This window comes from Rhinopithecus roxellana, chromosome 4 (assembly GCF_007565055.1).
Source record: "Rhinopithecus roxellana isolate Shanxi Qingling chromosome 4, ASM756505v1, whole genome shotgun sequence".
Taxonomy (NCBI): domain Eukaryota; kingdom Metazoa; phylum Chordata; class Mammalia; order Primates; family Cercopithecidae; genus Rhinopithecus; species Rhinopithecus roxellana.
This window is the reverse complement of record NC_044552.1, coordinates 135,034,629-135,048,413: the sequence shown is the minus strand read 5'-3', so window position 1 is coordinate 135,048,413 and position 13,785 is coordinate 135,034,629. Positions and strand designations below refer to the sequence as shown.

The 13,785-nt window shown below is 35.6% G+C and overlaps 1 protein-coding gene across 1 annotated transcript in view; it reads right to left on the bottom strand.

The window, feature by feature from the left end:
- LOC104655534 (adhesion G-protein coupled receptor G6) overlaps positions 1-13,785 on the bottom strand; it is a 119,477-nt gene that overhangs the window by 96,681 nt on the left and 9,011 nt on the right.

Sequence of the window (13,785 nt, the reverse complement as noted above, 5' to 3'; positions counted from 1 at the left end):
TTAAAGAAATGTTTATAGGAAAGTGCTTTATTGCTAGATTGCAGAGGAAGACAGAAGGCAACAAAATCAGTTTTTCTGTTTTACAGAAGCTGAGGCAAGAGGCAATAAGGTCTGCATTAGAATAAAGGACATTCAAAAAAATACAGTTAGACAAGAGATGTTCTCATATTTAGTAATGAATTAGATCTCAAAGAAGTCTGGAGGAAGACAAGTAGTGATATTAACACACTGAAGACAGGAAAAAGCAGTTAGGTTGAAGAAGAGCTCAGATCGCTACAGAGGTCCATGAGAAGCTCTCATAATCAGCCAGCAATAAAAAATACGGTGATATAAAAGATAAAATATGGTACACCTGTATAGGGCTGCTCCATTATACAGCCATGTACTGCATAACAACATTTCAGTCAATGACAGACCATATATATGATGGTGGGCCCATAATAATATAATTCTGCATTTTTATTGTACCTTTCCCAGGCACATTCAGATACACAAATACTTACTATTATGTTACAATTCCCTACAGTATTCAGTACCTGTTAAACAGGTTTATAGCCTAGAAGCAACAGGCTATACCATCTGTGTAGAAGGCCATAACATTTAGGTCTGTGTAAGTACACTCTATGATGTTTGCACAGTGATGAAATCACCTAATGATGCATTTCTGAAAACATACCTTTGTCGCTAAGCAATGCATAACTAATCTTATGAGACCACTGTCATCTATGTGGACTGTCATCGACCTCAATTGTTTTGTGGCACAGGGCTATGTAACGGTTAACACAGGTCCTGCATAGCAAAATATCTGCTAAATCAGCTCTAATTTAAACATATAAACTAAGGAATGAGAACAGATTTTAAGACATAAAGATTGAGCCTCACCTTTCTGTAATGCGTACTGAAGTTCAAAATTATACCACTTTTCACCCTTTGGATTTACTGAATTATATATCGTACTTCTTCAAATTATCCCATCTAATAAGGATATATTCTCACTTTCATAAGATGTGTTTGTATAACCCACAAGTCATCTGGGATCTTAACATTAACAGTTGATGATTATGGGTCCTATTATTTTGCTTCCATCAATAGCCCCATTCTCATTACACGCTTCACAGGCAAAAAAAAAAAAAAAAAAAATGACATTTATCCAAGGGTACAGATATAGCAGGTGCTTCTTCAGAAATGAGACTGTCTTGACTGATGCTTTCAACTCACTACTCACTCATGTAACCTCTCAAGTCAGTAACCAGGGCAGAACAAATAACCCTCTCAGAGGCCATTCACCAGGTGCGGAGCTACTCTAGGTCAGTATTTTCAAGTGTTTGATTGAAATGTACTTTCTGGTTCATGCTTTATATTTGCTGGGAAATGAAATTTATAAAGATTTGTGGAGTTTTTCACCAAGAGCAGGCATTTGTGAAATGAGGACAAACCACTAAAAGTTGTGTTTTAGAAAGCTGGCACTTAATTCTCGATATAGATAGTAAAATCCTGATCGTTTTGGGGCCAGTGAAATTATGTTAATTCTGTCCTAAAACTATTACCTGTATATTTTAATTGGATGACGCTGTTCTAATAGAGGTATAATTTACGTAGAAAAAAAATGCACAGATTTAACTAAGCTGTTCAATGAGTTTTGATAAACGTATACCTCTGTGTAATTATATTCAAATCAAAATTTGAAACTTCCATCAACACAGAGAATCTTACCATATCTCCTTCCAGTCTGTTGCTCCCTAGAGGCCACCAGTGTTCTGGTTTTTATCATTATAACTTAGTTGTGCCTATTCCATAATTCCACATAAACAAAATCATAGAGTACGTACTCTATGTCCCTCTTTGTTCAACATGTTTTAGAGATTCCTATTAATATTTTTGCATACACTGGTAGTTCATTCCTTTTTTGCTGAGTAATATTCTATATTAAGAATATACCAAAATCTGTTTATGTATTTACATGTTGATAGACATTTGGATTTTTCTTTTCCACTTTATGGCTATTATAAATAATAGTGTTATAAAATTCCTGTGTAAATCTTTTTGTGGATATTTTCATTTCTTTTGGATAAATACCCAATAATACAATTATTAAATCATAGTGTATATATATATATGTGTGTGTGTGTGTATATATATATATATATGCATGCTCATTTTTGGAAACATAAGGATATAATGAAAAAGGAAATATGTGAATCTTAAAAGCATGGAGATTGCTATCTTGCCTTTTTTTTATTTAGTTCAGACTATTGTTTGAAAAACACTACTCAGTTTTATGCCCTGCTTTTCTCAATTACATTTTTATCTTTATCCCATTTCACTAAACATTTCAAAAAATTAAGTTATGGTTATGCAGACCTTTCATAATGTAAATGTTCCATAATTATCTAATTCTTTTTTGGTGGATATTTGTCTTTGATATTTAATTATTATAACTATTTTTTTGATGAGAATCTCTATGTGTTGTTACACATAGGCATCTACTGGTCAAATGGTTTAAAAAGTGTGATAGATACAGAATTTATCAGCTTTTGGAAATGTCTTACTGCTCTAATATATATTTATAGAAAGGGATGACTACAAAATAAGAAATTAATTCACAGTATCCTTTTTCAACTTAATGGTATATTTCAAATAAAGCTGTACCACACTTATGCATTGAATATGCAAGTACTGAAGCTAATTTTTCATCAAGTTATATCTGGGCTATGAAACCAGAAAAATAGAAACCAACCATCCAATTTAATGTCTGTTGACCATCCTCTGCCTGATTTTGCTATTAATAGAAACACAAGCGGCCGGGCGCGGTGGCTCAAGCCTGTAATCCCAGCACTTTGGGAGGCCGAGACAGGCGGATCACGAGGTCAGGAGATCGAGACCATCCTGGCTAATACGGTGAAACCCTGTCTCTACTTAAAAATACAAAAAACTAGCCGGGCGACGAGGCGGGCGCCTGTAGTCCCAGCTACTTGGGAGGCTGAGGCAGGAGAATGGCGTAAACCTGGGAGGCGGAGCTTGCAGTGAGCTGAGATCCGGCCACTGCACTCCAGCCTGGGTGGCAGAGCAAGACTCCGTCTCAAAAAAAAATAAAAATAAAAAAAAAATAAAGAAACACAAGCTAAAAGTTTAGGCATGCAGTTTTCACCATGTGTACTAACTGTATCTTCCTACTACAGCTCACAAGGAACAAAGCCTCACTACACATTGAAAAGATATCTCTGACTGTAAAGGAACATTTTTGCAAAATTTCATTTCAGAGTCAGCATTTTAATTCATGTTACTGATTAAGTTACTCAGAGTCAAGTTAGCAGTGCTATTGATAGCAAAAGCAACTATTTTCACTCCCATAATTAGTTGCATCAAAAAGGGCTTTAATGCTTGGTGTGTGCTGTTCGAGTTTAAATCAAATCCAACATAAATTTGTAATGTATTTTCTCAAAGGCACATTTTTCTCTCAAATAATACTTTATTTTTAACCTGAAATAACCCACAATATATTTTCTGATTTTATTTCTAAGATTACTAAAAATTAAAATACTTCTAAGGTACCATGTGGAAAGTACTACTGATGCTTACAAGGCATAGTCTTAAAAAGTAAGACTGTAGTCTTACTTTTAAAATATGAAAAGCTCTCCTTTAAGTATGGGGAAAAGAAAATTACATATGTTCATTTTTATTATTATATTTCAAATCTACTTTTTTTACTTCCACATGAACGAACTGGTTTAGTTTATGTATTCTGCCCTAAAAGGTAAAATATACTTTTAACCTATTTTAACAAAGTCTAATGAACTACATCTTTTTCTGACCAAAAAAATAAGTTGTTACTTACAGCACTAAATGTTTATATTTTATACAAAATCTCTACTTCCCACAGTTGGGAGTTTGAAACTTAAATTAGCCCAAAGTTCCCAATTCAAGATGCTTTCAAACATAATTATGATAAAGATAAAGGCTGTGGTAAAGTAATGTCAGGCACACATAATGGACAGAGAATAAAGATAAGTCTTTCTCTCTGTTTCACTTGAACCAACTGCTTTAAAGTAAATATCCTAATAACTGTCTTATGGAAAAATTTAAGTTATGATGGGAAAATTGAAACGTATTCAAAAGAAAGAAATAGGAATGGGAAATGAACTAGGCAAATCAGGTGGTAAATCTGATTTAAATGACAAAAAAAGTCATATTAGTTGCCCAGAAGTCAGAGGCACCTAAAGGAACAATTTGAAGAATATGAAAAGCTTCATGTAAAAAAGATGGGCTCTCAAAAGTTGAATGTCATTAGACTAAATTTTTTTTTTTTTATTATACTTTAAGTTCTAGGGTACATGTGCATAACGTGCAGGTTTGTTACATATGTATACTTATGCCATGTTGGTGTGCTGCACCCATCAACTCGTCAGCACCCATCAATTCATCATTTATATCATGTATAACTCCCCAATGCAATCCCTCCCTCCTCCCCCCTCCCCCCTCCCCATGATAGGCCCCAGTGCGTGATGTTCCCCTTCCCGAGTCCAAGTGATCTCATTGTTCAGTTCCCACCTATGAGTGAGAACATGCGGTGTTTGGTTTTCTGTTCTTGTGATAGTTTGCTAAGAATGATGGTTTCCAGCTGCATCCATGTCCCTACAAAGGACGCAAACTCATCCTTTTTTATGGCTGCATAGTATTCCATGGTGTATATGTGCCACATTTTCTTAATCCAGTCTGTCACAGATGGACATTTGGGTTGATTCCAAGTCTTTGCTATTGTGAATAGTGCCGCAATAAACATACGTGTACATGTGTCTTTGTAGTAGACTAATTTATAATCCTTTGGGTATATACCCAGTAGTGGGATGGCTGGGTCATATGGTACATCTAGTTCTAGATCCTTGAGGAATTGCCATACTGTTTTCCATAATGGTTGAACTAGTTTACAATCCCACCAACAGTGTAAAAGTGTTCCTATTTCTCCACATCCTCTCCAACACCTGTTGTTTCCTGACTTCTTAATGATTGCCATTCTAACTGGTGTGAGATGGTATCTCATTGTGGTTTTGATTTGCATTTCTCTGATGGCGAGTGATGATGAGCATTTTTTCATGTGTCTGTTGGCTATATGAATATCTTCTTTTGAGAAATGTCTGTTCATATCCTTTCCCCACTTTTTGATGGGGTTGTTTGTTTTTTTCTCGTATATTTGTTTGAGTTCTTTGTAGATTCTGGATATTAGCCCTTTGTCAGATGAGTAGGTTGCCCGTCTCTACTAAAAAATACAAAAAAAAAAACTAGCCGGGCGAGGTGGCGGGCGCCTGTAATCCCAGCTACTTGGGAGGCTGAGGCAGGAGAATGGCGTAAACCCGGGAGGCGGAGCTTGCCGTGAGCTGAGATCCGGCCACTGCACTCCAGCCTGGGAGACAGAGCGAGACTCCGTCTCAAAAAAAAAAAAAAAAAAAAAAAAAAAAATAGACTAAATTTTAAATCATCAGTCATCTCATTCTGTCATGCAATTTCACCCTAAGCCAGACTTACTATGAAAAAGGAGATTTTTGTCCAATTTACTTTGGACCTAGGGAGTTTACTTAGGAGTTCTTACAATATACCCAGTGGAGATGAAAGCCTCAAAGGCAATAGTTATAAAGACAAAGAAGGTATTTCTTATCTAGATTCACCAACCCTCGGTCACAACTAAATATGCATTTGAGCAAGAAGCAGAAGGCATCCAGGGTGCCTGAAGTGCTATTACCATCTCCAGGTTTTCAATATGTGTGTCAGGGCTGTTCACCAATGAGGAAACTAAGGCTGCCATTTCTAAGGCACAACAGTATGACTGAGAAAAATCATAAAACTGCAGATTCAACAAACAAAAAACAATTTTTTCATTGAGTACCCTAACTACCACCCTAGGAAAGCTCTCAACCTCTGTGCCCTTCAGCATTCATCTTCATCTGCAAATGCACACATTTTACTTACAGAACTGTAGCTAGTGGGGACATGTCTATCTCCCCTGCTGGGCTGCAAGTCCTCATTCAGCTTTGTCAGCATTGGCCCTCACTTGACATCCTCGTCTGGTCTCCCACTTCCCCATCTAGCCTCATTCCCTACCTTCTTCTGCAGAGACCCTTTATTCTAGTAATGAGAAATACGTGTGCTTCTACAAAGTCATTTATAATGCATTTGTGCATTTGTCCTTGTCCCTGCTCCTTTCTCTGCCTAGATCCCCCTTCTCCATTTTCAGACCCATTCTCCATCTTCTCCCTTTCTGTTGTTATCAGAAGACAGTTTTAACATTATCTATCCATGAGAACTTTTCTGAGACCTCTTCTGTTATCTCTTGATATTATGACTATAATTCTACTAAATCGCACATCACACTGCATCCTATTTTTTTTTTCTCATGTTAGTCTCCCCAATAACACTAAAACTGCTTAACATTAAAGGCAATGATTTTGCTTTGCATAACTAGGACTTTGAAATGAGCCTAAATATATATATGTATATATATGAGTATATATATATACACACACACACACCCAAATACACACACACCGCTCATATATAGTACTATGACATAGCCTTTAGTGTTTAAATGAGTCTAAGAACAGCAATATTAACTCTATGTTCTCTGTAACTTCTTTAAGTACTATAATGCTCTCACAAATGTTGAACATACTTTAATAACGGTGGAGAAATGAGGAGACTCTGATTAAGAATACCTAACTCTCTGATAAGTTAGACACAACTAGCTAAGGGAAATCCAAGCTCTGGCAAGAGAGCTTGGAAAGCAATTCAATTCATTAGCTACACATTTACTGAATCCGTCTTCCATGGTGTCACAATCAGTAGTATCATGTTTGCAAGTAGACACTACCTTAAATATCAGAAATGGCTTAAAATTAGAAGAGAACTTTCTTCCAAAAGGTCAATAAAAGAGGCAGACCTCTCTAACTCATGTGTGTGGGACATGGAAGCCAGTCAGATGATGAGAAGTAATAAGAGTCCTAACCAAACACCAACTAAAGCATCAAGGATGCTTGCCAAACTGGAAGGAAACGTCCTGTATCAACTTAGCAAAGTCTCTGAGAAAAACCACAAACCCTATTGTTGGTGAAACATTAGGTTATCAGCAGTATTGAAACAAAAATGTTTGTGGTCTTGAGCTGCCTACAAGTAATAGATTTTCAGGTTACCATTCTAAAGAGAGATGAGATTAGCAGTCCAAATAAAATACTAATATTGACCTCTGATGAGCCAACCAGGAGACAACTGGTGTACACAATCTGATTAGGGGAATTCTGGAAAAGGTGAGAAGCTACATTTCCACAACCTCAGTGCATACTTGGAGCTCATTTTCTCTAAAATTAAAACCAATGTGAGGTAAATTATCTCTAAAAGTCTAGCTTTTCCTCCTTAGAGCACTGTTACTGCAGCCACTGAAATCACTGTGATCAGAAACTCTGCCTTAAAACTCTATTCAATAAGGCCAGTGATACAGCTAAACTGTTCCTTATACTCATAGGGAACAGTATCAATTGTACATAATGTCATATTTCTGGACATGTATTTAAGGCATAAAACAAATAAATGAAGGACAGAAGAAAGGAACTGTGAATGTGTATAAAAGCAGTGATTAATATTGCCAGAGTATTTTTTTCTCCAGATCTGTATTTTACTTCAATAATACTGTTTGATAAAGTTTTGGCCAGGTAAGGATTCTTCTAAAAAGATCCTTCTCTTTGCAAAATTATGAGCATTTTCTCATTCTTGTAGTTTTGACCAAACCAATAATAGTGACTAGTGTAATTTTGCAGTTATTATAGGAAAGATCCTGATTTTTAAATGGGTTGACACAATCCATCTTCTGAGCTCTAGTACAAGAACTTTTTCTCTTTTATCTAAACTAGCAGCACCAAACTTGGAGGAGAATGTAGTAGAGGAAGGCATCTTTTTTGACTCATAATAATTTATTGCAGAAAATTATGTAATTGTTTTACAAAAGCATATCATTTCTAAACCACAAGTTTAAGATGAAGTTAATCTAGGAATGACTAAAAATCAAGATACGTTGACATGAAATATCTAATAATTCAAACCATTTTGCGGAGAAAAATCTCATTCAAAAGATTACTAATATTTTTAATGATTTTAAGAAATCAAGATAATAGTCGTAACCGTAGAAATATGATAACCACATATTCCCCACTGGGATACTCTATTCCCCTCTGAGAGTTTTTTCTGTAGGAGATGGTTAAGAAGGTTAACCTGAACTGGTGATAGCCACCATCCATGTGCTGCCCAAGAACCTTGCTTGCTTTATTTATTTATTTATTTATTTATTTATTTATTTATTTATTTATTTATTGACGTAGTTGCCCAGGGCATGATCTCGGCTCACTGCAACCTTCGCCTCCTAGGTTCAAGTGATTCTCCTGCCTCAGCCTCCCGAGTAGCTGGGATTACAGGCACGCACCACCACACCAGGCTAATATTTGTGTTTTTAGTAGAGTCGAGGTTTCACTGTGTTGGCCAGGCTGGTTTTGAACTTCTGACCTCGTGATCCGCCCACCGCCTCAGCCTCCCAAAGGAACCCTGCTTTCTCTTCAGGTGTTTAATCATCTTAGTTCAATGGAGGGGAAAGGATGTTTATGTGACTTGATGCTCATTGTGGGATTAATACATTTTTCTCATCTAACCTCAAAACCTTCTTCCCCATGCTGCCCCACCCTATAAAGTATGTTTGCTCATATCTGGAATATATTGGGGTTTGTCTTTGATTCTCCTCCACTCTGTTTTATTTTTTTTTTTCATCTTCTTTACTTACTGAATACTATGATATTGCAAGTACGAACAATGCCAAAGAAGAAAGAATAGTAAGAACAGTGCCAAAAAGCACATATTCTACTTGCTGAAAATAAAAAGAAAACTCCTTAGAGAATTAAAAAGAATTTAAAAGTGGTAGACAATTTTGTGCCTGCCAAAGTCTCAGAGTTGGTATGTCCCTATTAAAGTCTAGAGCTCCCCAGGTTTATCTTGTCGAAGAAAGTTACCTGCCCAAGCTCTAGGTCTAGTTCATTATTAAAAGTACCTGCTAAAATTGGAAGCACACAGAAGAAACTTTACAGGTAAAACAATTACAACTATGTGCACAGAACAAAACAGACTGTATAACACACCACACACACACACATACACACACACACACTCCATGATTGGACTGTAGGCTAGTGAGGTCTTCAAGGTTTCTAGTACAAATTCCTCAATCCTGAGATTCCTTCATGTCCCAATTACTAGTGATAGGGGAATCTGAAGGACAGCTAGGTTTATCTTTGGACAATTAATTACTAAGAGAGTCATTTGGTTCTTACAGCATTAACACACTGGTCCTAGTTCCTCTTTGAGATACGTAGAAGTCTGTTATCGCTTCCAGATGACCACTCTCCAGATATCTAAAGGCCGGTATCTTATTCCTACTGACTTTATTAAAGTAAATGTGCCATTTCTCTACATCCATTTTTAATGCAACAATGCAACAAAATTTGTACTTAAAAAGTAAACAAATTGATACATGAAAGCAAGAATGTTGTGGCTGACACAAAAGGAGTCCACAGTCCCAGCCCACCTCTAAAGAGGTTTCACTCACTCAGTATTGACAGGGACTGCTCCAAAAATTCCTCAGATAGCTTGAGACTCATCAGTATGCTGGTATGCCTGGTCTAAATATTCTCTGTTCACCAACCCTCTCTACATTATGACAACCATGCCTGGAGATAAGCGTGATCTAACCAATAAAAAGTAGGACTCTTGACATTCCCTCTTCCTAATATCACTTAAGTGGTGTCAGTTTCATTAATGGTCCCATCACACTGCTGGGTCGCTTGAAATTGTCACTGTGGTGACAAGGCAGGTCCTTTCCATTCTACATTTATGTAATTGGCTTTATGGCCCCTCAATGTATGATTTCATATCTAACAACATCGAATTCAGGCCATCCAAAGGTGTATGAAGAAAATTATCTAGAAAGTTGCCTTAAGGAAATATCTGTATAAAACTTTCTAGACTTTATTCACTCACATTGACTCTAATCTGAGGTCTTCAGACAGTAATTTGGAGCATTTTGATTCTGAGTGAAACACACATACACACATTTATCATTATATGCAAAATGGTCTGTACAATTAGAGCCTTATTTTTGATCTTTAAGATACACTTAGTAATTACTTAGTAATTTTCAATACACAATACTAATTTTTTTTTAAAAATGCACATTCATAAAAGGATTATTTTTCTAGACATCTGAAAGTCCTTTGACCAAACTTTGGTTTAACTCTTAAATACAGACTGCAATGTAATTGATACTAAATAATAATTGTTCATTTATGATCATAAGAAAAATTAACACATAAACAAACAAAAAAGCACAAGATTCTTTTTACACCATCACCTGCCTTCCAGAACTATGTTGTGCCCTGGGCTAGAACATACACAATTCAGGCCAGATTTTACTTTCAGAAACATTTCCCCTTGCAGCTGTTGATGTCTCATAGATATCAGAATAACCTGTGCTTTGAAATGATCTGCTGATATCATTGATTTTCAGGAGAGAAGGGAGGCTCCTCCCACACTGCTCATGACTAAGATGATCTGTGTGGAAACAGGCTCCTGGTTGCTTCGAAATGTATTGGCTCTTGGCTGTTTCCCACTCTACCTGAATCCATGACCCTCTGTCTGCTTGAAATATCATCATTTATCTTCAGAGTCACGGAGTGTTAGGTCACAAAAAACAAGTTATTATCTGGAACTCCTTTTAGAGATTCCTATTACGTGAAGAAAGAGCCAGAGAAACAGTTAAGTAACTAACAAAATTTAAATATTCATACACTTCTACGCCTCTCTGATCATTTTTATGTGCCTTTTAAAAAAATTCATCTTTTTTTTCAGATTACTAAATACCTGATCATTGTAAGAATGCAAAAAAATTCAGAGGTGTATGAAGTTCCATCGTCATCCCTCCTGTTTCTCCAAACTGTGCCTCTGAGATAACCCATTTTTGAAGCCTGATAAGTATCATTCCATGTTTTGTTAACATGTTTACAAAGTCTTATATAAACATAGATACATAATACATCCAGGTTTGTAATGCAAGCTATTACAAATCTAAGATAATTTTACATTATTCTACAACATAAACTTCTGGGCTCAAGCCATCTTCCCACTTCTGCCTCCTTAAGTACTAGGATTACAGGTGTGAGCCACAGTGCCTGATTATAATTTGCTTTTAAACTTAACATTATTATCATGAATAGCCTTCCAAGCCAATAGGCAGTATGACCACATTGTTTTGAGGCACTGCACAGTATTCGACGGAACAAATGTAAAATAATGCACATAACCATCCCCCTTTTGGTGAACAATGTCTTTTCTGGTTTGCTATTACAATACTAGTTAACATAGTGATACAGATTTCTCTACATATTTATGTTTTTTATTTTATAGGGTATATGCCTACATGTGAGAGTGACATACCAATGTACACATTCTTAATATTTTTATGTGTTACCTACTCTCCCAAAAGAGTCAACAGTGTCAGTGTACACTCTTTTCCCAACAATTTTGATTAAATTGGATGTTGTCAGCTTTTCTAAATGGTGTCAAGATAGTGGGTAAAAATAAATCACATTTTATTGTTTTAAGGCATACTTCTATGGCACGAGTGTAAGTATTCTAAATTGTTATTTTATTGTAGTTCTTATTAAAGGTTATAATCATCACTTGTCAAGACACAGTGAGCCATTTTTCCACACTACTTTTGAAAATCCAGAAGTGTACAAAATTCACATATTTCTTTTTTAAGTGTCCCATGAAATACAAATGTTAACTTACCTACTAGCAAACTTCATACTGCAATTCTATTATAAGAATTAAACTATGGGTGTTATTGGAATCAAACCATAAGATTCCAATTTTAATCATCTGATCTAAGTGTCAATCGTAACAACCAAAAGAGATCTGCCAATCTCCTAACCTAGCTATCACAGTCAAATTAACAAAAAATTAACAAACAAGACAACAACCAAAATCTATGCAGATTATCACTAAGAATATGATATGATCCAGTGGAGCTCCTTTGAATTGAGGGATAGGGAAGGATTATGTGAGGTGGTAATAATTAAACTGAGATCTGAGTGTCAAAAAGAACGAGGTGAGGGAGAAGAGGAGACTAGGAAGGCATAGACAAGGAATAGAAAGGCCAGTGTGTCTACAAAATAGTGAGAGTGGTAGAGAATAGGAGGATAGAAGGAGGAATTTTAAAGATTAAAAGAGAAGTAGATTTGAGGATAGGAGATAGGAACTAGGAGTCCTGTTCGCACATTTGAAGTTTAAGGCCTATTATAAATCCAAGGGTAGATGAGGATCAGCACCTCAAGAGATGGCTCTAGGGGCCAGGAAGGGGCCAGGATGGACAATACAGATTTAGCGGACGCTGGCGTCAAGATGTCACTTAAAGCCACTTGAGATCATCTAGGGGTTATCCAGAGAAGCAAAAATTAGTCAACGAAGGTGTAAACAAGGATATAACGTCAGTTGAGCACTAGTCTTCAAAAACATAGCAGTATTACACTTTGATTTATGCAAAAAAAGATTTTAAATATCAGATATATCCAAAGTTGTAATTTGCATTATTTTAAATGGCTTGGGAATTCATTATAAGGCACCCATGCTCAGTCATCTTATGAGGCAAAAATTTTCTATTAAAATGCCAATAATATCCTCTAAAGAGTGTTTGTGAATTCAGACACTTACCTGTGAAGTGGCAGCATTTTAAGTGAGTCATTATTAGAGTGATATAGGTATTAATACAAAATGTTCTGGCCTCAAAAGTGAACACAGAAAACTATCTGTCACAAAACCTTATCTGATACACAAAAAAAGTTTAATAATGCAGGAAATAACAAATAAATAAGAAAAGCTCATGTGAGAGAGTAACTTAACAAGTGTAAGTACTTTGATTCTGGTGACCTTGGGAATGAGTGTCTCCTTAAATTTTGTACCCCAGGTGATTCTCCTCCCTCAGCCTGGTCCCAGACAAGTTGATTCCCTTTCTTTACCCTAAAGAGACATGCTTCATTTACTCGAATGATTAAAATTCAAGAATGGGCATATATTAATTAAAATGTTGACATCTAAAAGTCCAAATTGGAGGTGCTGTGGTCTCAAGAAGCCTTAAAATTATACAAATACGTGACCTAACATAAATGAAAGTAAACAGACTTCAACCAATAATGTTAATCTCATAATTTATCTCATATCATGTAATTTGTTCTTAATCACTTTTGAAAGTAGTTCAACACTGTACATCATAACATCTAATATATCTTTAATTTTTCAATCTGTTTACAAGTGTGTTTCCTCTAATAATGACAGTAATAAGGAAAAGGATGGCTTTACAATAAAATTCTAACAAATACACACAAAATTCACTGAAAGAGCTGTTCTGTTTTGAAGCCATTAAGTGCGTGCCAGGAATTTTCCAAGTAAGTAACTGAAACTCTTAAAACACATGGAGGCTTAGAAAAAAAAGTTTTCACATCTCAATACAAGTTTAATTTATTGATGAATGAATAAGCAATTTTAGCAGATAATCTATTTCCATGATGTTTAAAATGTATTATTTATGATAATATAGATACATTATAAATATGAAATTAATAAATCTTGATTAAATTCCAAGTAATAAATACATAAGACTTCAAGAATTATGATTTTCTTAATTGACATTTTAGCTTTATTCTAAAGGAA